This window comes from Eptesicus fuscus, chromosome 17 (genome assembly GCF_027574615.1).
Source record: "Eptesicus fuscus isolate TK198812 chromosome 17, DD_ASM_mEF_20220401, whole genome shotgun sequence".
Taxonomy (NCBI): Eukaryota; Metazoa; Chordata; class Mammalia; order Chiroptera; family Vespertilionidae; genus Eptesicus; species Eptesicus fuscus.
Genome location: NC_072489.1, coordinates 41,454,369 through 41,480,677, shown reverse-complemented (window position 1 = coordinate 41,480,677; position 26,309 = coordinate 41,454,369). Strand labels below are relative to the sequence as shown.

General features: G+C 40.9%; 1 protein-coding gene across 1 annotated transcript in view; it reads left to right on the top strand.

Moving 5' to 3' along the window:
* The window catches only part of HPSE2 (heparanase 2 (inactive)), a 538,739-nt gene that overhangs the window by 297,997 nt on the left and 214,433 nt on the right, over positions 1 to 26,309 (top strand). The gene's annotated exons all lie outside the window — the stretch shown is intronic.

Below are 26,309 nucleotides of genomic sequence, written 5' to 3'. Positions count from 1 at the left end.
TAAGAGTAATGGGAAGCCATTGAAGGGTTTATAACAGAGTTGGTAAAAGGAGGATTAATCCATCCATCTTTGCTTTCATGCATCACAGCTATATTTTGAAGACCTAATATGAATACTATACTAAGCTGATTGCTGAGAATTCAACAACAAAGAAGTCAGACATAGATTTATGATGAAGCTAATGAAGTTTAGACTTTAGGACTTGCCATTTGCACAGGCCCTTATGAGTGCTAGTATGGGAAAGGAAAGCCAGGTTGCAATCAGTACACATTTCTAGTAAATTGTCTAAAGAAGTTTCAGAAGAGAGGAATCTTAATTTTTAAAGCTTCATTAATCTGTTGTGATTTCTTTTTTCTTTATAAATAAGCATAATGTTTATACACAATTTTGTATTTATACTTTATACTAGAGTCCTGGTGCATGAATTCGTGCACCAGTGGGGTCCCTCAGCCTGGCCTGCGGGATTGGGCCAAAACCAGCTCTCTGACATCCCCCAAGGGGTCCCAGATTGTGAGAGGGTACAGGCAAGGCTAAGGGACTCCACCGCTGCACTATCGGGGCTGGTAAGGAAGGGACCGTGGGAGGGCTCCAGGATGTGTCCAGCCCATTTTGCTCAGTCCCGATCTGCCAGACCCTAGCAGCAAGCTAACCTAGCGGTCAGAGCGTCTGCTCCCTGGTGGTCAGTGCATGTCATAGCAACTGTTCGACTTGTTGACTGTCTGCCTCGTGGTGATCAGTGCACGTCATAGCAAGCGGTTGAGCGGCGTTAGCATATTATGCTTTGATTGGCTGAACAGTCAACCGGTCACCGGATGACCAGACATTTAGCATATTAGGCTTTTATTATATAGGATTATTTTCTTAAAGAAGGCTCCCTAAGTTGTATTAGTTTCAGGTCTCACAAAATCTAGATCCACCCCTGGTTGCAGCCCTCTTACAGTCTTATAGGATAGGCAGATAAGTAAACATTTTCAGCATAATATGACAAGTGCTATGATAGAAGAAGGCACCAGACCCAGACATGGTGGAAGGTAGTGAAAGGCAGGGAAACTAGTACCTGAAGGTTATAGAAATTAGTAGGTAAAAAAGCAAGGAAAGGTGCAGATCCCGTAGTACAAATAGGGGACTAGTAGGAATGTCTTTGGGTCAAGCAGAAAATTAGTGGCTACTGGTTGCCGTGGAAACACAAATTGACTCTGATCATGCTTTTGAAGAAAATCATGAATTTGGACCAGACTAAAGGGCAAGGAAATCTTTTATGGTTTTCTTCCATCTGTTTTGCCTATTACAAGGAAAGATCAAAGAATTACCTAAAACATTGCCAGGATGTAACAGAAGGCAGCCCCAGATAAGGTAGGAAAAGCAGTTAATTAAAGTTAATGCCTTGAGAGAGTAGTAGGTCAGATAAATGGATTTTACTTTTCATATGCTTTGAAATATAGATGTATCCCTTTAGGATTCCTTAGTATTTAATACTCACAAGAATACAGCCCCCAGATCATTGTAGCACTACAGATTTTTATTGTTAATGTTATTATTCTCTTTATTTTTTAAATTTACAACAGATGCTAAAAAAATTCAAACCTTATTGAAGAGTAAGACATGATCATCCACTCTTATCCATTCTAAGGTTAGCTGTCAATTTGGTGGGTCTCTGTCCAGCCCTTTATTTGTGGATGCAACATATATAATTATAAACCCGTAAAGCTTTCAGAACCCCCAAATGGAGCCATACTATTCTTACTGTTTATGTTTACTAACTTGTTTTTTGTTTTTTTTCACTTAACAGCATATCGCAGCCCCATTCTGTGAGAACAGATAGATCAATATTAATTGTTTCTGTTGTAACATTAGATCAATATTAATTGTTTCTGGTGTACAGATGGGCAAAAGTAGATTTACAGTTGTGAGTACACAAAACAGTTTATTCTTGTATTACTTTTCAAGTGAACAACTGTAAACCTATTTTTTGCTCCACCCTGTATTCAGAGTAGGTATGTACCTTAATTTTAAAAAATATGGAGAAAAGGTTAAACATATGAAAAAAGAAGAGTTGTACAATGAACCATTGCTCGATTTCAAGAATTAACAACTCATGGCAGTTATGTTTCATCTATACACTCACCCACTATGCTACCCACTTATGAATAGACACTGAGGTTATATTTAAGATTCTGTTAAACAAGTGAAACTGTAGTGAACGTATTTGTAAATGTATCTGTATCTGCTTATTATCAACACTTTGAGCACCAGAGTGAGTGACTGTCAATGGAGTATTCTCTGGTGGAAGATTCACATAGGAAGGTAGATGTCTGGGCTATATACTACACTGAGCGGCCAAATTATTATGATCTCTGAACGCATAATAATCTGGCCACTCAGTGTATATCCTATATAATAAAAGGCTAATATGCAAATTGTCCCCTCGACCAGGAGTTCGACCAGCAGGCAGGTCGGCCAACCACCCATGTCCCCTCCCCCTGGCCAGGCTGGCCGGACACCACCCATGCACAAATTTATGCACTGGGCCTCTAAGTGGCCAGATTATTATGCATTCAGAGATCATAATAACCTGGCCACTCAGTGTAGATTGCAAGAGAAAAACTAAAAACTAAAATCTGGAAGTTAGCTGTTTTATATAGTTGGGGACTTAGAAGGGAAACCAGTCATTAGAGATAAATGTTCTCAGTTAAGATAAGCTCTAGCTTGCATGTTAAGCTAGTAAACTGGAACTTCAGAGCTATGTAGCTAGGGCACTAATTGGAGGCTATCAAGACTGAAACTTTATGGCACCTTTGAAGACCTCTCTAAATGTAGCAATGGAAGTATAAGTTTTTATATACAGATTGTAAAATTAGGGGAATGTGAGCTGTATTTGAGAGGGCCCAGATTGTACTCAGATTTGGTTGGTGTGATTTCTCTGAAGATTATCAGATGTTTGCATTATTCAGACCTAGTTATAAACTAACATGCTTTACCAATAAAGAACACTTTGCTTTTTCTGTCTCAGAAAAAGATTTATGTCTTTTTAAACTCTCCTAAGTGTTAGTTGAAGGAATGCTGAGGCATGACTCTTTCTGGTTTCTTCATTAAGCATTATGTGTTAGAAATTATATTTAATTGACCACATGAACTATTGCATTAATTAGGGTGTGAAATTGTAATGTCCCCAATCAGTGGAGCTGGGAAAAGAGTGGAGCAAATAAGAGATGTTTCTAAGAGGAATCACTTTTCTTTGGCATTGAATTGAGTATAGGAGATAGGGATTTTAAAGATGTAAGGATGAGGCTGTAGTGTAAGATAGGACGACCAGGGAGGTGATGATACCATCAATAGAAACAGAGGATTTCTGGGAGGGGAAGAAAGTTTGGGGGGGATGATGATGAGTTTACAAGATTATTGGAGTCAGAGAATTATGGGCTGGAGATAGTGATTTTAGAGCAGCTCATGTAGAGATGTAGGCTGAGGTCATATAAATGAGTCATCTATTAAAGCTTGTAAAAGAACTCAAGCTGAGGAGTAGGTCTTAGAATATATTCCCATTTAGTGCAGAAGGGTAAAATGAGGCTGAGAAGAATCTGTCAGAGAGATGAGAGAGCATAGTCAAAGCAGTGACACAGAAGAGAGTAGTCAGTGCTTTCCTGTGTCCTTTACAGTGACTCAGGAGTCAAAACTGTTTTTGATTTTCCCAGCAATACACTTGAATGAGTGGCTGCAACAAGCTGAGAAACTCCTCACTTAGGCTACTAGAGCTTATTTTATTACTTTTATAATTAAACTAGAGGCCCGGTGCACGAATTCGTGCACAGATTGGGTCCCTTGGCGTGGCCTGCGGGGATCAGGCCAAAACCGGCAGTCCAAAACTGCCTGCTGCTCCCATTCATCCCGGCCCTGCTGCACCTGCCGCAGGCTTGCACCCAGTCAGTCCTGATCAGGAGAGGCTTGGACTGTCATAGCGACGCTCACCAGCTATGAGCCCTGTGTCTGGTGCCCATCCCGAGGGGGGTAGTCTGGGACACAATCAGCCCTCCTGGCAGGTGGTGGGACACCCTTGCCAGCCTGGGATCCAGATCCGTCCCGCTGATGTTCGCGCCGGTTGTTGAGAGCCACCTAGCAGCTGCTTTTATATCATTTCTTCCTTGCGTAGTGTCTAGGGAGAGGAAGTAGCTGCAGTGCCCAAGGCCGACTTCCAGGAAGCAGGCAGTGCTGTTGGGATGGTGCCACCAGCACTGGTCTATCAGTGCCTGGCCCGTTCTCTGGAGATTGGACCTGCAGTACTACTGAGGGAGTGAGTGGCTGCCGCCAGGCTGGTGGGCTGCCAGAATGGGTTGGTCAGCTGAATAGCACTCCCGCTGTGGGAGCACACTGACCACCAGGGGGAAGCTCCTGCATTGAGCGCCCGCCCCCGGTGGTCAGTGTGTGTCATGGTGACTGGTCTATGGGTCATTCAGTCATTCGGTCACTTAGGCTTTTATATATATATAGGTACTATCACCAAGATATAGAGAACTTCTTTATTACTTTTCTACAAAGACCATTATGATATTGGAAACCTAATTAGATTTATATGTCCCACCTAGATAAGGTACAAGAGAACAATGAAAAAATGTCAAGAAAATACTCCAAATAAAACTTGAAAGTCAGTGAAATAGAATTCATTGTGTTACCAGCACAGCTTCTCTGGGAACAGTCAGACCACATGAATGATGTTGTCAATGAGCTAACAGTTATTGAGTCCCCTTTAAAGAATGAGAGAGAGAGATACTATGGTTCTCATGAAAGAGGAGTTGAAGATTTAGAGCAAAAAAGATGCATGTGAATTTGGATGAAAATTGAAGTGTTAGATGTCTGATTTAAAAAGTGAGATTCTCATAATCATGGAGTGGGTGGAGCTGTAGATGATATAAGAATGGCAGACACAAAATGTGAATGTACTTAATGCCACTGAACTGTACACCTAAGAATGGTTAAAATTATTAACTAAAAAACTTATTCAACTCCATGAATCACTTTATTTTATAATAGAAAGTACCCATGACTCCAAAAGGGTTAATACCCAAGTGCTGTCTGCCAAGGCCTGAAGAGATAGGGCATGGATTAAAGATTGCAAAGAATAGACTTTCTAAACTTAGCTGGTATGACAATTAGGGGAGAACATCTGAGATCCAAACTATCCTGGACTGTTCATAGAGCAGTAGATATGTAGAGAATGTCTACCATGCTGGTGGAAACAGGGCACTCACACATTTTAAGAATAACCCATTGTTCTGAGGGCTCATCTTAATAAAAAATTTCATGTTCCAAGTTATATTTTTGTCTGTGAATGGACATGGGCATGCTATTTGCCACATTTTGAGGCATGCTGGAGAAGAGCTAAGGCAAGCATTTATATATATAAAGAGCCAGGGTCCGTAATGTCCAAAACGACCGAACGGACGACCGAACACCGCAAGTCCTGCAGTCACGGCGACCCAGCACTGACTGCCAAGGGGGTTGCGGACCAGGCCTGGAGAGAGGCCTGGAGAGAGAAGCAGGGTCTGATCCACAGCCTCTGTGGCAGCTGTTGATCAGCCCTTGCCTCTCTTTCTCTCCAGGCCTTGCCAGCAGCCGCGGAGGCTGCTAATCAGCCCCGCCTCTCTGATCAGGCCTGGAGATAGGCCCGGAGATGCTGACTGGCATAGCAACTGACCAATCAGAACCAAATCTGGGTGAACTGCGAGGAGCCAATGGCTGCCTAGGAGGCAGAGCTTTTGACACTGGCATAGAAACTGACTAATCAGAACCAAATCTAGGTGAACTGCAAAGACAGAACCTAAGGAGGGGGCTGAGGAGGGGTTTTAAGGGCAACAGCTGTTTGGTGTAAGGTGTAAGGAAGTGGTTCAATTTTTTAATGACCTGTTTGGCAGTATAGTGCATATGGCTGGCTATCAGTCCAGATACAGGGGTTATGTATTTTTGTCTGCCAAGAGCATCTCCTCCTGCTGAAAAAAGCTCCCCCCCATTTAAGCAATCCTACCTAATAATAAACAAATATGCAAATTGACCATACCTCCGACACACCCACAAGCCACGCCCACCATCCAATCAGAGCGAGCATGCAAATTAACCCAACCAAGATGGCTACAGCCACAGAGAGCAATGTTTCCTAGGTGACAGAGGAAGCCAAACTTTCCGCCTGCCCTTGCCAGGCCTAAGCCTCCACTCAAGCTACAAAGTTTCAGTTATAGAAGGTAAACAAATTCAAACAGAAATGGCGGCAGAATGGAGCTTGAGAGAGCAGGCCAGGGTTGCTCCCGGAAACAGGGGAAACAAAGCTTTCCACACACCCTGGCCGGGCCCACCTGCTTAAGGCTACAAAGTTTCAATTATAACCCCAACAGAAATGGCTGCCGGCCACGGAGGGAGTCCCAGGCTTGGCTTTGCTCCAGGCTATAAAGTTTCAATTGTAGAAGGAAAATAAATTCCAGATACCAGGGCCTCCGCTTGGGTTGCCAGGGGCCATGGCCGGCCTGCAAACCACCACAGGCCCCTTGCTCAGGCCGCCCCATGCCTCAAGGGAACCCCACCCTGATCAGGGACACCCTTCAGGGCAAACCAGCTGGCCCCCACCCATGCACCAGGCCTCTGTCCTATCTAATAAAAGAGTAATCTGCAGATTGATCATCACTGCAACACACAATATAGCTGCCCCCATGTGGTCAAAGATCCTGCCCCCATGTGGACACAAGATGGTCACCACAAGATGGCCAGCAGGGGAGGGCAGTTGGGAGGCACCCAGCCTGCAAGGGAGGGCAGTTGGAGGTGATCAACCCTGCAGGAGAGGGCAGTTAGGAGTGACCAGGCCAGCAGAGGAGGGAAATTGGGGGCAAACAGGCTGGCAGCGGAGTGGTTAGGGTGTGATCAGGCTGTCAGGCAGAAGCGGTTAGGGGGCAATCAGGCAAGCAGTTGGGAGCCAGCAGTCCTGGATTGTGAGAGGGATATCCGACTGCCCATTTAGGCCCGATCCCACTGGGATGGGGCCCAAACGGGCAGTTGGACATCCCTTGAGGGGTCCCAGATTGGAGAGGGTACAGGCTGGGCTGAGGGACAACCCCCCTCCGTGCACGAATTTCATGCACCAGGCCTCTGGTCTATACTAATAAAAAGGTAAGCCAAAACCAGTTTGGCTCAGTGGATAGAGCGTCGGCCTGTGGACTCAAGGGTCCCAGGTTCGATTCCGGTCAAGGGCATGTACCTTGGTTGCGGGCACATCCCCAGTAGGGGGTGTGCAAGAGGCAGCTGATTGTTGTTTCTCTCTCATCGATGTTTCTAACTCTCTATCCCTCTCTCTTTCTCTCTGTAAAAAATCAATAAAATATATATTTTTAAAAAAAGGTAATATGCTAATTAGACCAGGTTGACCGGCCATCTTCCGGACGTATGACTTCCTTCTGGACAAAGCCATGGTAGTGGGGGCCGAGGCAGAGGCAGTTAGGGGCGAGATCAGGCCGGCAGGGGAGGGCAGTTGGGGGTGAGATCAGGCCAGCAGAGGAGGGCAGTTGGGGGCAAAATCAGGCCTGCAGGGGAGGGCAGTTGGGGGCAAGATCGGGCCGGCAGGGGAGAGCAGTTAGTGGTGATCAGGTAGGCAGGCAGAGGGGTTAGGGGCAATCAGGCAGGCAGGCAGGTGAGCGGTTAGGAGCCAGCAGTCCCAGATTGTGAGAGGGATGTCTGACTGCTAAACTGGCAGTCTGACTGCTAAACCGGCAGTCGGACATCCCCCAAGGGATCCCCAATTGGAGAGGGTGCAGGCTGGGCTGAGGGAACCCACCTCCCACCCCCGTGCATGAATTTCATGCACCGGGCCACTAGTTTGTTTATTAAAAGCACTAAGTAACAACATTCCTCATTTCATCTTCTTCCAACCTTTTCAAAGCCCATCTTCAAAGCTGTTCTCTTTGAGGCTCTATTTACTCCATATTAAATGTCTCTCTCAGTAAATTCTTTGGGTAAGGACCAGGCTTTGTGGTGTTCTTGCTAATGCAATCTCTAAATTACAGGTCTCCTTTGGAGTTATCTCTAAATGACAGGTCTCCTTTGTACAATTAGTTAGAGCAATAACCACTACTCTGACCCCTGGGTGGCAGGAACCATTTCCCATTCTTCATTTTTTGTAGGAATTTGTAAGGAGCTGGGCTTCATTAGACTCTTTAAAATGCATACAAATACCAACCGCACTTTGCAGACCTGATTTTTTCAGGCACTTGTAAGTTCAAAAATACCCTTTATTCTTTCCAACTCAGTAAGAAGGCTGTTCCCCATTGAGGCCTAGCCACAAAGCAAGTTTGAAGTTTTCTTTTGTTTGGCTTATATGGAGTTATATATATAGAACTAGCTATAGAAGCCCCTCTGTCCGTTTTTTTTATGTTTGGAGTGGGAGAGAAACAAAGTTAAAGTTGTCTTAATTTTGTTCTTTTTTGTGTCTAAAGAGATAAAAAAATATTTTTACACAAAGTATACACCAATACTGTTTCCACCTTGATAAAGAAAGATAAAAATAAATGGCTAATGATTGGACTTATTGGTTGAAAAGAAAACTTTTTGATTGTGTGGTGAGACCATATTCTAGCAGAAGTACCTATACACCTGAAACTGTAGGTACAGGATTTTGCCTTTTCAGTAGTACATTAATATATAACTTCTTCTTTTAAATCCATCTCACAGTTATATTTGGTTTTATAAGAAGCAGAAATGATAATGAACATATTTTCTCATTCTAGTCTAGAGACAGGTAATTTTTAACTGTTTCATACCTGATATAGCATGGAAAATATTCATAACAGTGTAATTTCAAAGAGCCATTGTTGTTTTATGCATGCCAGAAAAATAAAATTAGATAAGTGGAAAACTTGAACTAGAAATTAAGTGACGGGAAGAATAATTCAGTAGCAAGGGTATAGAATTAAGCATCAGAAAACTTTGGCCCAAGGCTCTGTTTCTGTCTGTGTAATGTTATGCACATCTTGTCATCTCTCTAGACCTCAATTCAAACATTCAGTCTATAGGCAATATAATATGAGAAATAGGTATGAAATTATTTTGAAAAGAAATAAGTGTTATATTATTGGGGAGCTAAAGGAGTTATTTAATTAAGTAGAAGTATCTCTGACACAATTGCATTTGTTTTGTAGAGATATTTTTATGTGAGGCCAACTTCATTTAATAGGCATTTTGGTCAAATATTTGAAACTTGTGAATAAGGCACACAAATCTTTATTTGGGAAGGGATTCCTTATAAGGGAAAAATCCACCTGGTAACACTTCTATCTTTCACAGTACGTGTGCCAAACACATAGTCTGTCTACATTCTTAGCATGGTATCAGTCCTCAACACCAGGCAGTCTGGCTTCCATTTCCAACAGTATTAAATTTCTTGAAGCTCATCAGTCATCATCTGATGGCCAAATTCAATGGATTCTTGTTAGAGCTTTGTACCTAGTATCTGCAATAGCATTACATTTGCTCCCTCCTCCAGGTTCTAATGCCTTTCCCCACCCCACAATCAATTCCAACATCCATTATATCTTCATATTCTAAGAAGAAATCAGTCATAAGCTGTGGGAAAATAATAGAACATGGAGCACAATGCTATATGTAATATAAGAACATAAAATACTCTTCTTTGTTCTATAACAATAAAAATGTGTAAAATATTTATTGATAGAAACTCAGAAAAAGAGAAACTATGAGTGCCATCTTAATTTGACATACCTCACTATCATCTCCCCAACTTCCCACTCTTAATATTTTAGCTGTGCTCTCTGCCTGTCTGTGCCATTTGACACTGGAGGCCATTCCTTTTTGAAGCCATGTTATCCCTAGTCTCTGAGTCACTGCAGTAATTCTGTCTTTATCTTTCAAGGATCAGTTATATCACCTTATTTTAAAAATCACATCCTTCATTGGCTCTCATTGCTATTATTGCAGGTGATCATTTTATGACTTCCTCTTATCTCTTCTTGGCAGTTCAACTTACTTCTTTCCCAGCAACAGTTGCCAGGTAAAACACAGTACACCCATTTAAATTTGAATTTCAAATAAGCAACGAATAATTTTTTAGCCTAAGTATGTCCCAAATATTACATGGTACATGCTTATGTTGTTAAATAGCATTATTTGTATTGGTTAAATCTAGCCATTAGCCTTCTCTTTTCTCCTCATTTGTGGTTGATATGGAGATGCATTACTCAGATTTCCCTTCAAAAAAGGGAGTGTCCAGAAGTGTTGATTGAGGTAAGCAGACAGCCTCCAGCTTACCTCAGGTATTTTGTCACCCAAGGTCACTCCTTCTTTGGGTAGCCTACATCAATGACTAAATGAAGTTGAGGTACAAGGCACAACAATTTTGGTCTGATGCAGGGCAACTCTGTCAGGCAGTATTTGCTTCAGAGCTCGCCATCAGATTGACCAAGGCATTTTCAGCCTGCATTACAGTTTGAGTTCTTCCTCTGTCCGATCCACTTCCTTCCCTTTTTTTAAAAAAAAATTATTTTATTGTTTAAAGTATTACAAATAGTAGTACATATATCTCCTTTTCACTTCCTTTCCTTTCTTTCAAAGGCATTGGTCCTTAGTAAGCATCCAGACTTTGTCTCAGCTTCTGCCTTTGAAGAACATCCTCTGAAGGAACTTATTTCTATGACTTCAACTATGACCCCTCCAACTATGTTAATGTGTCCCAAACATATGTCTATGTGTCTCACTTGCATTCACAGCTGCTCATAGTACCTCTCCACTTGAAGGTTTGAATGTTTTCCAGACAGATCTAAAATTATATTTTTAATTCATTCATCCCAGAAATATCTCTTGAGTGCCCACCATGTTTCAAGCACTGTATCACTGGGGTTATAGCAATGAACAAAACACACACAAATCCTGGTCATATGGAGGGGAGTCTACTGGGGAAGGCAGATAATAAACAAGATAAATAGATGAAATGCATTATAAGTTGTAGAGTACAAGCACTAAAGAAAATAAAAGAGCAAGAAATAAGTATAGGAAGTGTATATATGTGTGTGTCTTTGTGTGGGGGAATAGGGCCGAGGAAATTTTTGATATAATGGTCAGGGAAAGTTTATTAATCAAAATCGGCTATGCTATGTTATAGTAATAAATCTAGACATCAGTGGTTTAGCCCAACAAAATTTTAGTTTTGTTCATAAGAAGTCTGATGTAGATGGTTCATTGCTCCATCCAGCAATTCAGGACTCTAGGCTTCCTCCAAGTTGTGATGGTGCCACATTGATATATAGTTTCTAAGGGCAGAGAGAGTTGTAGACAGATTAGTAGCCAATAGGTGACTTGGTCTGGAAGTGATACATCACTCCTATCTATATTCTCATTTGGCAAAACTAAGTGACATGCTCCCACACTTGACTACAAGGAAAGCCAGGAAATGCCCTCCTGTCTGCCTATGAAAAGGAAATGGTGCGGTGATCATACCATTTTCTTTTCTGGCATAAAAGCGTCACTGAAAAAGTGACACCTGAATACAATCTGAAGGAATTTTTGCTCTATTTTAAGATCTATATGTTTCAAATACATTATCACTCACCACCCCTTTCCTATTGAAAATGTGTGGTTATCTTGTGTTCTTTTATCTTCTCTCTCTAACCAATCAAATGTCTATAGTATTGCAATAATCTCATATATTCTAATTCTATATATAGCCTTTCCCACTCTCCAGCCCCCAATCCATCTTCTATGCCACAGCTGAAGTGAAAATTCTAAAACAAAAATAATGTTGACATATACTTTTCTCTTAAAAGTATTTTAATGATATAAGAAATCCAATTGTAACCATGCATCTGTGATTTTCCCACTAATTACTATTATTTACATGTCTTAAAAGTTACAACAAAGAACAATATTGTGGGGAAACCCCACTTAAATACAAATGAAATACCTTCTTAATAAAAAATCTAGCTAGTTATTAATCACTAGAGGCCCAGTGCATGAAATTCGTGCATTGGGGGGTGGGGAGGTCCCTCAGCCTGGCCTGCGCCCTCTCATAGTCTAGGAGCCCTCAGAGGATGTCCAATTGATGGCTTAGGCCCGCCCCCCCGGGGGGCGGGCCTAAGCCATCAGTCGGACATCCCTAGCGCTGCCACAGAGGTGGGAGATGCTCCCAGCTGAGCAGCACTCCCCCTGTGGGAGCACACTGACCACCAGGGGGCAGCTCCTGTGTTGAGCATCTGCCCCCTGGTGGTCAGTGTGCGTCATAGCAACCAGTCGTTCCGCTGTTTGGTCGATTTGCATATTAGCCCTTTATTATATAGGATTATCAATTAGATATTTTTTTTCTAGGAATTAGAGATATTCTATGTTTTGTGTTTGGCTATGGTTTCATTTTTATATCAGCACTTTGCAAGCTTTCCTCGGCTCTTACTATCTGCCTATAATTTATCAGAAAGGTGACACTTTGTAAATAGCTATCAGAACCTTCTCTCTAATTCTGCCTTCCTGCACATACTGTTTATCCCTCTTTCACTCTCCATTCTTTTCCCACTTTTGTTCTTATAGAGGAAACATTTTTTTCATATTGATATGAATTATTTAATTAGTAAGTAACTGGGGTTGAATAGACAAATCTCCCATGAATAACTCTCCACAAGAGGAAACAATTTAAATAAAATGTAATTTTTTAAAAATTTGCTCAGAGAACTCCAGCTTGAAGGAGGAAAATATGCATTATAGAGACTCTCAAGTTTGTTACCAATGTTTGGCTCTCCTTGCGTGCCTCTTCCAAATCAAGCAACTCCCTACCCTTTGATGTCAGCTTCTTGATGTCATCTATGTTAACTCCAATAGTTTGGACTTGAAGATAATATCCAAAGACATTGGCAGTTTTAGGACTGGTTTCTAGTTTATGAGGTTTTCAAGATTAGGGACTCTGTCTTATTTATTTTGTATTCTCTTAACTTCACTCAGTGTATGCTATGCTAGGTAGTCAATAAATGTTGAATGTTGAGTGAATTAATGAATGAATATTAGAATAATCTTAAAAGAGTCTTGCTAGTTTGCTTCTGAACCTAAAAACACATTTTAAAATACAAGTTTTTGAAAAATACATAGTTTAACATGTTTAATCTTTGCAAACTTCTAATATCACATAATAATGTGCTTTATTGGTTTGACAGTTATAAAAATTCTAGGACATAATTCAGTTTGGTTTCCCCTTGTTTTCCTCATCTTTAAAATGAAGCTAAGTATCTCATTTAATTACTATGAGGATTTAAAGAGAGTTTGCTTGTAATTGTTTTTATATTCTTTTGTGTAAAAGAAAATGGTTGGCAAAATTCAATTTCTCTGTTGAATGGCTTAGCCACTTCTATATATAGTTTTAAGTCTTGTGTTAACTTGTATTGGAAATTAAACCTGCCCAAGGTGCTGGGGGTGAGAGTAAATGGCTTTGGTATTTTAACCTTAATGACCTCCCTTCCATTTTTTTTTAAATCTCCAAGAAATTCAAGTATTTTTGTAACATAAAAGATGTTTCCTGGAAGAACACTTTAGCAGTGGTAACTGGCTACTCTGCCTCTTTTTTCCCTCCACAACTTTTTATTTTGAAAAGTTTAAAACTCGAAGGAAAGTTGAAAGTTTAGATTCATTAATTGTTTACATTTTGCCACATTTTGCTTTCTTTTTATGAGGTATATATCTACCTATGTAAGTTTTGGCTGAATCATTTGAGAGTAAGTTGCATACATCATGACATTTCACCCCTTCATACCTTAGCCTGCACCTCCTAGGCACAAGAGCTTTCTCCTGCATAACCAGAGCACCATTACAATACCTAAGAAATTTAACATTTATTGATTCGATATCATCTAATATACAGTTCATGTAACTTTTCCTAATTATACCAGCAATGTCCACAGTAGCTATTTTCACCTCCTCTGCCTCAATCCTGGATCCAAACAAGGATCTTATTTACATTTAGTTTCTTACACTTTAATCTTTTAAAATCTAGGACAGTTCCCCAGTTATATTTTGTCTCTTGTGACATTGACACTTTTGAAGAGTCCAGGCTAGATTTCTTATAAATGCACCAAAATTTGGATTTGTCTGATTGTTCCCGTATGGTCAGATTCTGTTTAAATATGTTTGGCAAGAATACTACATGGATGATACAGAGATGTCCTTTTAAGAAAGCTCTCTGAATTGTAGTATGGAGACGGGATTGAAGGGTGCTAAATGGGGAAGCTGTAGCAGTTATTTGGGTGAATGATATGGTGGCCTGGATTAGGGTGGAGGTGGTTGGGACCGAGGAAGGGAGAATCTGGCAAAGGTTTAGAAGATGGACTTGATTAGCTTTGGGTGTGATAGATGGTAGAGGGAGGAAACTAAGATAATTCTCAGGTTTACTGAAAAATGACTATGTCAGTTCAGGGACTAGAAGAAAAGAAATGTTTATTGGGGTGGCTGATGAGTTTATTTTTCCCATGTACCATTTGAAATGTTCGTGCATCATTTAGGTAGAGATGATTGACATGACCAGTCTGCAGTTCAGGAGACAAGCCCTGGATTGGAGATTTAAATTTGGACTGAAATATTAGCATATAGTTTGGGATGAATCCATAGGCCTGGGTCAGATTATCTAGAACCGTGGTCAGCAAATTGCGGCTCGCGAGCCACATGCGGCTCTTTGGCCTCTTGAGTGTGGCTCTTCCACAAAATACCACGGCCTGGGCGAGTCTATTTTGAAGAAGTGGCATTAAAAGAAGTTTAAGTTTAAAAAATGTGGCTCTCAAAAGAAATTTCAATCGTTGTACTGTTGATATTTGGCTCTGTTGACTAATGAGTTTGCCAACCACTGATAGAGGATTAGGTGAAGAGTGGTGGGGTGGTAGAGTATTCTTTAGTGAAGATTTAGCCATAGCTCTTAGTCCAGTCCTCTTTCCCTGGAGTCCTTGTTTAGTTTTTCAGAATTTTAAGTTTTGAGGTTGTTCCACTGATTTGGTGTTTAGTTAGCAACTAAATTCAGAATTGTTGGCCCTCATCACAGATTGCATTTGTCCCTAGACTAGAGAATCACTGGCACTGGCACTGACACCATACTCATAATGATCCCTGTTTTCATCCTGATCCTCTGGGTAAGTGTGGGGCTGTCTCTCCCAAAGGAGCCACATCCTATCTAAGATGGGACTGTAGTATGGAGATGGGATTGAAGGGTGCTAAATGGGGAGGCTCCCTAACCCAAGTAACAGTGTGCTGAGGCACATTATGCAGGTCAACCGAACACTATAAAGACGATTGTACATCAGCTGTGTGTGAGCACATGTGTGTTTCTTGCAATCTGGATTGAAATCTTGTGGTGAGGTAGTTCCAGACTGAACTAGCAGTAGAAGAAGAAAAGAAACCCCAAGAATGTTTTCTCAGCCCCATGTAATGCTTTGACTTTATTGAACTTGTGTGCTGTGTTTCTGCTTGTAGCTCGCAGCATATGGAGTCATTCATTCCTCCCCACTCCTCCAAGAAATCTTTTATACTTCCTCCACAGGTAGAAGCCTGAATCACCAACAACACTAGACAGTGCTTTACTGACACTGTGATATTCTATTACCAAAAACCTTTCCATTCCCAACATGCTTAGTCTCATGTTATATGAATATCTACAAAATGGAAATTCTTATACAATGGCCTCTAAGGAGGAATTTGGCAATGTAAGAGGAAAAGGGAAAGCCTAAATAGTACTTCTTGCAGGAAAAGGGAAGACTGAGCCCAGTGGGGAAGGCTGAGTATTCAGTTGCCAATGCCAGTTACTTAAGTACTGAGATTTTCCAGATCTCACGTCAGAGAAGGCAACACCTGATTTCACTTAAAACTGCAGCATCTGCCCTACTTCTTTCCCCTGACCAGGCCCACGCCTCACCAGCCAGACCCATGAAGGCTAAAGAAAGGAGGATGCAATTAGTGGTGAGTGGGGGTTGGGATGAGTGGGAAGCTCTTGAGAGTTCTGATCTGATTGTGCAGCTGACTTAGGAGGTTTCTCCCACACACTAACACATTAGAAATATAGTCAAGAACCAGGAATCAAGAGAGACAGCTGATCCAATCATTTAAACCTAATGCTATGTTTTGTTTTGGTTGTTGTTGATGCTGCTGGTTTAATAGTTGTTTTACTGGTTTCATAGTGGTTCTTTAGCTTCTGCTTTCTTGAATCATCAACAGTGCTCAATATGTGGAGCAGGGAGTAATTTTTCTTTTAAATATTATATTAGCCTTGCCAAGGGGAACTATAAAAGTTGATCATTGTACTCCTGTTTAATTATTTTTTTATTTTGGTACTTAATATCTTCTCTGCCTTCACTGTAATTTTTTGTGTACATAGATACATCCATATATATGTGTATACCCAAATAGATACAGCGAAGGCAGAGAAGACATTAAGGATCAGAATAGAATATGTGTGTATATGTATGTACAGGGGTGGTAAAAAAGAGGTTTATAGTTGTATGTAAAATAATACAATAATTAATAAATATTACAAGAATAAACTCTGCATTTCACATACTCAAAACTATAAACTTACATTTGCCCACTCCTGTATGTGTATACATATGTATATAGATATATATTTATCCAAAAGATTATCCAGATTTTCTAAGGTTAATTTTAATCTGAACGATCTCCATTAAGGCTGGAAAGAAACAAGAAGGTCAAAATTATAGCCAATGCAACCCAAGTACGTGCCCTTGACCAGGAATTGAACCTGCCAGGGCTATTTGCTTAGTGGTTTTTAAACAACAAAGGTTATATATATTTGCTATTTTTCACTTAGTACTATATTAATATTTTCCGTGTAAAAATATTTTTCTGTAGTGCACTTATTGAATCCATTCTATGGATGTATTTATTCACTCCCCTATTGTTGGAAATTTAGTCTCTCTCTCTTTCTCTCTCTATCTCTCTCTGTCTCTCTCTCTTTGCCATTACATAAAGCTATGATGAACATTCTTTTTTTTAAAATATATTTTATTGATTTTTTACAGAGAGGAAGAGAGAGGGATAGAGAGTTAGAAACATCGATGAGAGAGAAACATCGATCAGCTGCCTCTTGCACACCCCCTACTGGGACCAAGGTAGGCCCGCAACCAAGGTACATGCCCTTGACCGGAATCGAACCTGGGACCCTTTCAGTCCACAGGCCGACGCTCTATCCACTGAGCCAAACCGGTTTCAGCTATGATGAACATTCTTATCCAATTCTGTATATTCCCTCAGAGAAAATTTTTAGAAGTGGAGTTTTTTAGTCCAAGGGTACATGCACTTTTAAAGTTTTTAATATATTTTGCCAAAACGTTTTTTTTCCAGACGAGCTTTTAAAGTTTTATAAGGATTATATAATCTGAAATTTTCATAAACAGATTGGGGTTTAGAGCAGGGATTATACATTACAAGGGAGGTCATGCTGTATATCCTAAAAGCATCTCATCCAAAATAATTGGGATAGTTGTCACTGAAGATTATGCAAGAATAAGTCCCTAACCCCTCTGGATGGGCTCAGAGAAAGGCAGCTAATTTGGGAATTAGATCTCTGATTCTTTATTGACGCAGATGTAGTACTTATGTCTAAATGAATTTATAGTGTCTGAATATTAAAATACTAAAAGCCTAGAGTCTCATAAAAATCCAAAAATATATGAGATAATATTATAGTAGAAAAATAATTAAACTGTAAAAGAATAAATTCTTGCTATGTCCACTGAATTAAATCATTCTTATTTATTTAATTTATTAATACAGAATACCCTTGACTGCCGGGTATATATTCATATACCTCTGGCTAGGATCTTGGAAATAGGCCACCATAAGTAAGCTTTCATATGGAGAACTGGCAAAGTAGAAGTTAAGGGCCTTCACAAGAAGGGGAGATAGATCTTTCCTAGTCATAATTCTTTGTTGGCTTCATTAGCTTACTGAAGCCTAAAGGAAGAACTAGTCTTGAAATTCTCATCTTTCCTAGAAACCTCTATTGTTCAATAAATTTCTATTCCGAGTTCCAATCTCTGAGCAGTAATTCTCATACTCAACACTTTTTGCTGATGATATTTTTGTTTCTAGAATTCATACTTGGAAGATTACTTTCTGTACTATGTCCTAGGGATAGAACCATTTTTCTTATTTTCTATGCCCATTCTTGTACTAAATCAAATCAGTCAATAAATAGTAGACACTTAATTTGCATTAGGTACAATTCTGGGATTCTACTTATTATCTGACCTTCACAATCTCTACTCTAATATGAAGGTCATACTGACACTTTGGGTCTCAAGGTATAATTTTCCCCTAGTCCCAGTGCTAAATATTCCTCAAAATATCTGGGTATTCCCTTTTCCTCAGTCTATAGTCCCTGAGTAAATGACAGTAGGTCCCTTTGGGGAATGAGAATTATTATAATACTAGAGGCCCGGTGCATGAAAATTCATGCACTGGAGGGGGGGGGGGTGTCCCTCAGCCCGGCCTGCCTCCTCTCACAGTCTGGGAGCCTTCAGGGATGGGAGGTAACCCAGCAATCAGGGGAAGGTGATGCCCCCATCACACCTCTGCTGCTGCCACTGCTGGCAGCACAAGCCTTGGCCGGCCCTGGTTACCTGAGCCTCGGGTGGCCCTCGGTGGCTGGGCAGCCGCCATCCAAGGCTTGCCTGTGCCTCAGGCCGGCCCTGGGCAGCTTGGGGGCTGAGGGCGGGTCTGGCCGCACCATGCGCCTGCTGCCACCCCCGGCTGGGCTGAAAGGACTGGGGGACCCTGGCGGGGCTGAGGGGACTGGGCGCTGCGATCTTGTGGCTATGGGCACCGTCATCTTTGTGACAGTGTGACAGTCAATTTGCATATTCCCTCTTTATTAGATAGGATACTAGTGTCCTGGTGCAGATTTGTGCACATTGAAAGGAAATTAATTAGTCCCTCTGGTGCAGGGACTAATGTAGGTGGTCCAGGGTGGTGGCCGGTGGGTAGGGACTGGGAGAGACAGGCTGAACACGCCCTGGAGCCAACCTCCCACGGTCCCTCCTGTGCCAGCCGCACATGGGCCAGCACTGCGGCTTGAAGGGCGTCTGCAGAGTGAGCGGGGTCCCTCTGGCAGGTGGGGCCCCTTGGCCTGGCCTGCGGGGATCAGGCCGAAACTGGCTCTTCGACATCCCGGGATCCAAGGGGTCCCGGAGTGTGACAGGAATCATGAGGAATCGGGCTCTTTCCTCTCTGGCTCCGGGTTGCATCACCTGAGAACTGCTGCTGCCAAGTGACCACAGCTCAGCAGCTCCTGCGTTGAGCGTCTGCCCCCTGGTCATCAGTGTGCATCATAGCTACTTGCCGATCGGACGGTCAGACAGTCACTTAGCCTTTTATATATATAGATTATGTTACAGTGTTATTCCTAAAGATCTGGCCATGCCTTCAGTTAATGGGTTCTAGATCTGAAAACTGGCTCAGGACCAAGAACTAGCAAGGGATTAGGACTTTTCATTGGAAAGACTATTCTCAGCCTCCTGCTCATTCATTTTTATCTTTCTGTGGTTGTAGATTTTGAGTAACACTCCTGTGGCTACCCATCTATTTGCCCTAGGAGGTCATGCTCCATTACATTAACCATCTCTACAACTCCCTGCTGATCAAGCCCATTGGCTGCCCCTCTAATCTTGCTGGCCATTTTGGGAATTGCAGCCTTTTGGCTTATTGCATTTAAGCATCACCACTGAGCTCTGTTGCTTTGGCCCTTATCATCCCATCTTCTTGGTTACTGACAAGCCCAAACCTGGCTGCATATGAGCCACTACTGAACTTCTTACTGATTCTGTGCCTATCTTGCCAGCACATTTCTACTGGCCTTGGCGGGATTGTGTCATTTGGGTTCTCCCCTGGACCACAGCCCTCTGATGAGTTTTTTGGCCTTAAAAATATATCCATCTTATAGATAGATATAGATATAATACTGTCTAATCCATCTTAGCATGGCCACTTCCCTCAGTCTCTTCTATTCCTCCCTGTACCATCTGCCAGGGCAACTGAAGCATTTCCAGTTTGCTCAGCATGGCCATTACTTTTTCTAGTATTCTAAATGTTATCTTGGCAGTGGATTTGCCCCAGCGCTGGGATCCTTGCTAGGATGTCAAATCCCATGTCCCAAGAAAGCAACCCCACACCAATGAATTCTTGATTAATCGATCTTACATCCCGGGTTCCTTGATCAGGCATCTTCAAAGTCTGATTCCAGGAGTACATCCCTGGCTCCTATAGTTACATGCTAGCTAATTCTCACAACTCGTTGCCTATATAGTCTATTCGTTTCTTTAACTGGGTAATGCTAGAGAAGAGGTGCCAGGAGAGGAGGTGCAGCAGTTCCTGGGGGTGGGGGGGAGGAGCACCTGTTGTCTTGCAGAGAGGCTTCTGTACTGTTTTCTAACACAGGGCAAATGCTACCTCTTCCTAGGGTAGCACTGTATGTGCACTGTAAGCCCTTGGGGGTCAGGGAGGCTCTTCAGCTCCAACATCTGTGGCATCCATCCAGATGTCCCCATTCCATTTTTCGGGTTACTAGGTTTTTCCAACCAGAGCCTTGATAGTACCATAACAGACCTTTTGTGATTGACCATTCAAATGTCCCTGAAGCCCGGGAACTGTCAGATCTGTCTTCTGCTTAGCTGTGTGTATTCTTCCACTACAAGATATAAGGGCACCTTTATAAATAATCAGAGAAGTCCTCTGGCTGTCACACTTAGCTTTAGTTACTTATTAACCATCCTTAATTTCTCATTTTTTCCAGGGCCTCAATATACAGTATTTTTGCAATAATCTGTAACCCTGCTGGCTTTTTGGAATGCCCCATACCCATATCTTTTAAATTATTGCGGCTGCATCCTTCTACCTGGCTATGTTTTCAAGTTACCACCAGTGAAATCTTTAGCAACCTCCTACCACACTCAAGATGGTGTTTTGTGTGTTTTTTTTCTTATTGGGTGGTGAGTAAGCCAGTCCCAGATCTGCATTTTACTGCCTGCTTCCTTGAACCATTGTTGCTATATGCCAACAAGCAGACACAAAGATAGGATTAAATGTGCCAGAGATTGATTGGGGATGGGGAAGTTGGCAAAGGTAAAGAAAGCCTTCAGACTAGTCTAATGTCTGTGAGAGACATAATAATTTTAGCATCCATCAATGGTCTTGACTGCAACAATTTCTGCTGAGGCATTGCCTAATGCCAGTTTTCTACATTTATGAATTAGTATTCTGTGAGGAACAGCTGTTCCTTTTCTCCCTTTGACTTATGTAAGCAATTATTTATTTATACAAGATGACTTTTGGGTATTTATATTGTTCTGTGTTTTATAATCCAATGTTATTTGTGTTGTTCAAATTGTCTCTGCTTTAGCCATTGGGAGCTCCTTTAAGTTGGCTCCTAAGTCTCCTTGACATGCCTCTATCATTTTTTGAGCACTTGCTTACTTTCTGGTATCAAATGTTCAAGGCCTATTTCTGTATTCTCTGACCTATTTCTGGTAACCAGCCATTTCTCCAAGGAGTCCTGGTTCCTTTAATTAGAGAATGGTATTTAGAAACCAAAATTTTGGGTGCTAGGATTTGCTCATTGATATTGGGATGTCATTACTTCCAGGCTTGCTCAGTAGACAGTATTATATCTATATCTATCTATAATAATAATCTATAATAATAAAAGGGTAATATGCTAATTAGACTGAACGTCTTCTGGACATCATTTCAGACGTCCTTCCTGACAAAGCCGAGCTGGAGGGAAGCCAGCTGGGTCCCAGGTGCCTATGGGTGGCCGGAGGGAAGCCAGCCCGGGTCCTGGGTGCCAGAGGGAAGCCGGTGCCAGCAGCCGGGGGAAGAAAGGCCTACTCTTGCACGAATTTTCATGCATCGGGCCTCTAGTATATCCATAGATGTATGTATCACCTATATATACATCTATATTTCTATATCTGTCCATCTATATATATATTAAAAACCATGAGTTATATTGATACCTCCAAATCTAATCCAATTCCACAGGGTTTATTCTAGCCTTCTCCCCTTTTTTATTGGAATGTCTTTTTATAACATAGATTCTTTATAATTTGTTTAACCAGTAACCATTTGATAGGCATTTGGATTGCTTTTAGTTATTGGCTGTTAAAAAGAGTACTGCAGTGATAATATTTGTACATATATCTTGGAGAGATTTTTCAAATATATATACATATGGAAAATGTCTAGCAGTGGGCTTTCTTGATCTATGGAAATGAACATTTAAAAATTTTATAGAAATTTCCAAATTAGCCTCTAAAAATACTGTTTGCATCTTTTAAAATAATTGTCTTAAGGGCACATTTCTTAAAAACAATCCTGGACTGTTTGCTAATGTCAGTGTCTCTTTTACCCTTTTCCTGTTATCATTTAGATAGACTTCTGATGGGATCCAGAGGTCTCAAGATTCACTGGCATTTAGTGTTCCCTTAACCTAGTAACATTGATTAATGCAGTCATTTAGTCTCTAGCCCAGTCTTCTGATAGTGATGCAATTTTTATTCATAGACATTTCTCAAGTCTCATTATCCTTCAATAGCTTCAGTCAAATTATAGACATTTATGCTGATTTCTTTATAACCTAGTTAAAGTTTCATTGCCCTGTCTAAACCAGAGATATTTCTCTTTATATTAAAATTCACTCTTAGCTTAGAGATATTTTCACTCTTTGCCAAGTGGCTGTGTTTTCCTCCTAGGCAGTTTTCAAACTGTTCTCTGTTAATAGCTGCAATTAAAATGCCCCCTCCCTTATTGATTGTACTCAGTAATTCAAATGGCTTCCCATTAACTGATGATTTCTTTCTGAATTACAAAAGGCAGAGTTGGTTCAGAGTTCACCTTACTCTATTTCACTCTTATATTTCTTTTCTAGCTTCCACTAGAAATTCCTCTGTTATTCCAGTCTCTATTGGTTAATAACCTATGCCTCCTCTGTATTATTCATTCTAAACCGAACACTAAAAGCAATGTGGATGTTATTTGAACGTATGTAACAACAGAGTAACAGACATAATCTAGAGGGAATTTGCTACAATGAATAATGATAATTGAGGTTGAATGTTTAGGGTGCAGACAGATTGTCCCTAAGTGGCATTGAATGGGCCTAAAGAACAACTGTGTGAGTTACATTTGTCAAAGCTTGTTATGTATCAGACACTGAAATGGATGCTAAAAGGGCAGATATGGTACCTGCTCATTGGCAATTGCTCCAGTCTGCCATTAGAGCAGAAGACAGAGCTAAACAATGATAGCATGGTTAGCTCTTGCTGATACAGGAGTTGATTAATAGCTGGGAGAGATCAGAGGAGATGAAGTCCCAGTGTCTCTACTTTAAGGAGTCAGGGAAGACCTCACAGTTGAGACCATTGATGTAGGCTATGAAGAATGAAGAAAAGAGAAAGAAGGATATTCCAGGAAATGATTAAAAGCTTAGGACAGCAGGGAGCCAAGGAATAATGTGTTTGTGGAGGAATGATGGGGAGTTCTAATGTGGTCCAAAGTTGATCAAACTAGTGTTTGAGAAACTCTTCACCAAGGAAAAGCAGGTATCACAGAGAAAACATGGTGTATTTGTTTTATTCATTTCTAAAATGGAAAAAAAAAAAAAAGGCAAACCCCCTTTGTGATTTTTCAAAAAATAAAAAGTGTTGTTGTTTTTTATGTGGCTAAGGACTTGGACACATAATCCTGCCTCTTAGCTCTTAGAGAACACTGCCAGTGACTCCAAAAGGGGAAATTGATGCTGAGTCCAATAGAGAAGTATCAGTTTATTCCAATTGTGAGCACATGAGAATATGAACAGATTATAAAATCACATGAACAACAAAATGTAGAGATCAGTCATACTTGAGCAGAACTTAGTTAATACTTTGAAGTCATTCCTCTGAGACAGTTGCCCGAACCCCACTCCCAACCCAAGTGAGCAAAATGTAGTGGAAATGGGCCTGTTTAGGGGTTGGGGGTTAATACTGGAATGACTTCCTGGGTAGTAAGTTCTTAAGTTTTAATGACTTATCTTGATAGAACTCTAGGGAAGCCCAAGTAGAAGCCAAACTTACTCAATGCATCATTATACAATGCTCCTTAGAATAATCCTATATAATAAAAGCCTAATACGCTAAGTGTCCCGTCATCTGGTCGGCTGTTCAACCAATCAAAGCGTAATATGCTAATGACATGCTAAGGCTGCTCAACCGCTTGCTATGACGTGCACTGACCACCAGGGGGCAGACAGTCGACCGGTTGACCAGTCATTATGACATGCACTGACTACCAGGGGGCAGACACTTTGACCAGTAGGTGAGCTTGCTGCTGGAGTCCGGATGCTTCCCTCCCTGGCCTTGATCGTGCACTGGTGGGGTCCCTCGGCCTGGCCTGCACCCCCTCTCAATCCAGGAGATCCCTTGGGGGATGTCGGAGAGCTGGTTTCGGCCCAATGGTGGAACGACCAGTTGCTATGACGTGCACTGACCACCAGGGGGATGATGCTCATTGCAGGAGCTGCCCCCTGGTGGTCAGTGTGCTCCTACAGGGGGAGTGCTGCTCAGCCAGAAGCCAGGCTCGTGGTGGTGGTGGCAGGAGCCTCTCCTGCCTCCATGGCAGGGCTAAACCATCAGTCGGACATCCTCCAAGGGATGAGGGATCATTCCCCCCCAAGTGCATGAATTTTGTGCACCAGGCCTCTAGTATTCATATGAGAAGACAGGAAACCTGACTATAGGACATAGAGGCATTGGCACCCTCTGGTGGAGAGAGTAGAAACTCATCTTTAAGCATGGGCTTGCTTAAATATGGGACCTTACAGCAGATGTTGCAACAAAGATTAGCATCTACTAAATGCTCTCCATTCAAACATGTAATTTTCTAATAAACTCTAGATATATCTCTTGAGCTAGCAATAATATTTATTAGATCTCTCTTTGGGACCTTTCAATTTCTTACTAGACTTGTTACTTGCAACTAAAAGAATTTGGGTTGTGAGAACTCTTCAGCATAATTTTGAGGCAGGAAATTGCTCTCTGATAGATGCTGTGAAGGATATAAGGAGATACAGAATCAGCCTTAAGGAACTTAACAGTGTAACTGGGAAACAAGCCATTAATTCTGGGGAAATGAGAAAATCAAGAGGCAAATCCCAAGGTAAGACAATATCACTGGGCACTCAGATGCCAATAAATGGTATAAATCCTGAGTTTAGAGAAGGCTGAAGTCACTGTAGGGAGGTTGGTGTGTTCAGGAATGACTTCATGAAGGAGGCCGGACTTCAGTTTATCCTTTGCAAATTTCCAAAATTTCTAGAACTCTAGTTCTCAATTTTGGCATGTTAAGGAAAACATCTATATTATTATTTCTTCACACTTTTCATTCACACTTTTTTTTTTTTTTTTTGTAAATACCTTCTGCCTTGTCTTAAACCATCAAATCCATGAAATTACAGGTTTGATATGCTTTTGTGTTTGCTATATATTTGTTTTGCTAATATACATGAAATAAACACAGGAAATCCTCATTATATGGAGATAATTACAGTAAGTCCTCACTTAGTCACTGATAGGGTCTGTGTCTTTAAGCGAAACTACATTTAACAAAACCAGTTTTACCATAGGCTAATTTATATAAACAAGAGTTAAGTTCCTATAGCATCTCATCAATGTTATAACAAAACAACATCGAATAAAATGATGTTCTTGATGACCTGCTGTAATTCTACAAAAATACCATTTAAAGGGAATCAATCTACCGAAAAAGGGTATCAGTCATTTATATTAATTTTTGATGCAAAAATTAGATTGGGGTTTTAGTTTATAAATGAAACAAAAATTATGAAAATAAGTATTTCATTGTTTACCTAACAAAGTATAAGCTGTGTTGCAACTATGGACAATTTGAATGAACAAAATATTATTGAATTGAATGGTATTTTTCTGACAAAATAATTTTTAACTTTTGTGTCACAATCATAAATATTAAAAGACTTAAAAATAGACCTCTCTTTACCTTTTAATGTTCAAATTATTTTATGAGCAACCTACTTATCATCCTTGTGAGTTTTATCTTGTTCAGCTACTGATCTAATTATTCTAAATCCTTATTAGTTGGTGGATTTTTATGTGATCTGAGCAGACTTTTTTTAAAAATCTCATGCAATTCTACTTCTTTTGCTTCTATTTGTAACTTGGATTTCCAATAGATATGTGTTGGGTTTGAATTATATTGGAGAAATTGAAAACATCATTGATTTTTATTAG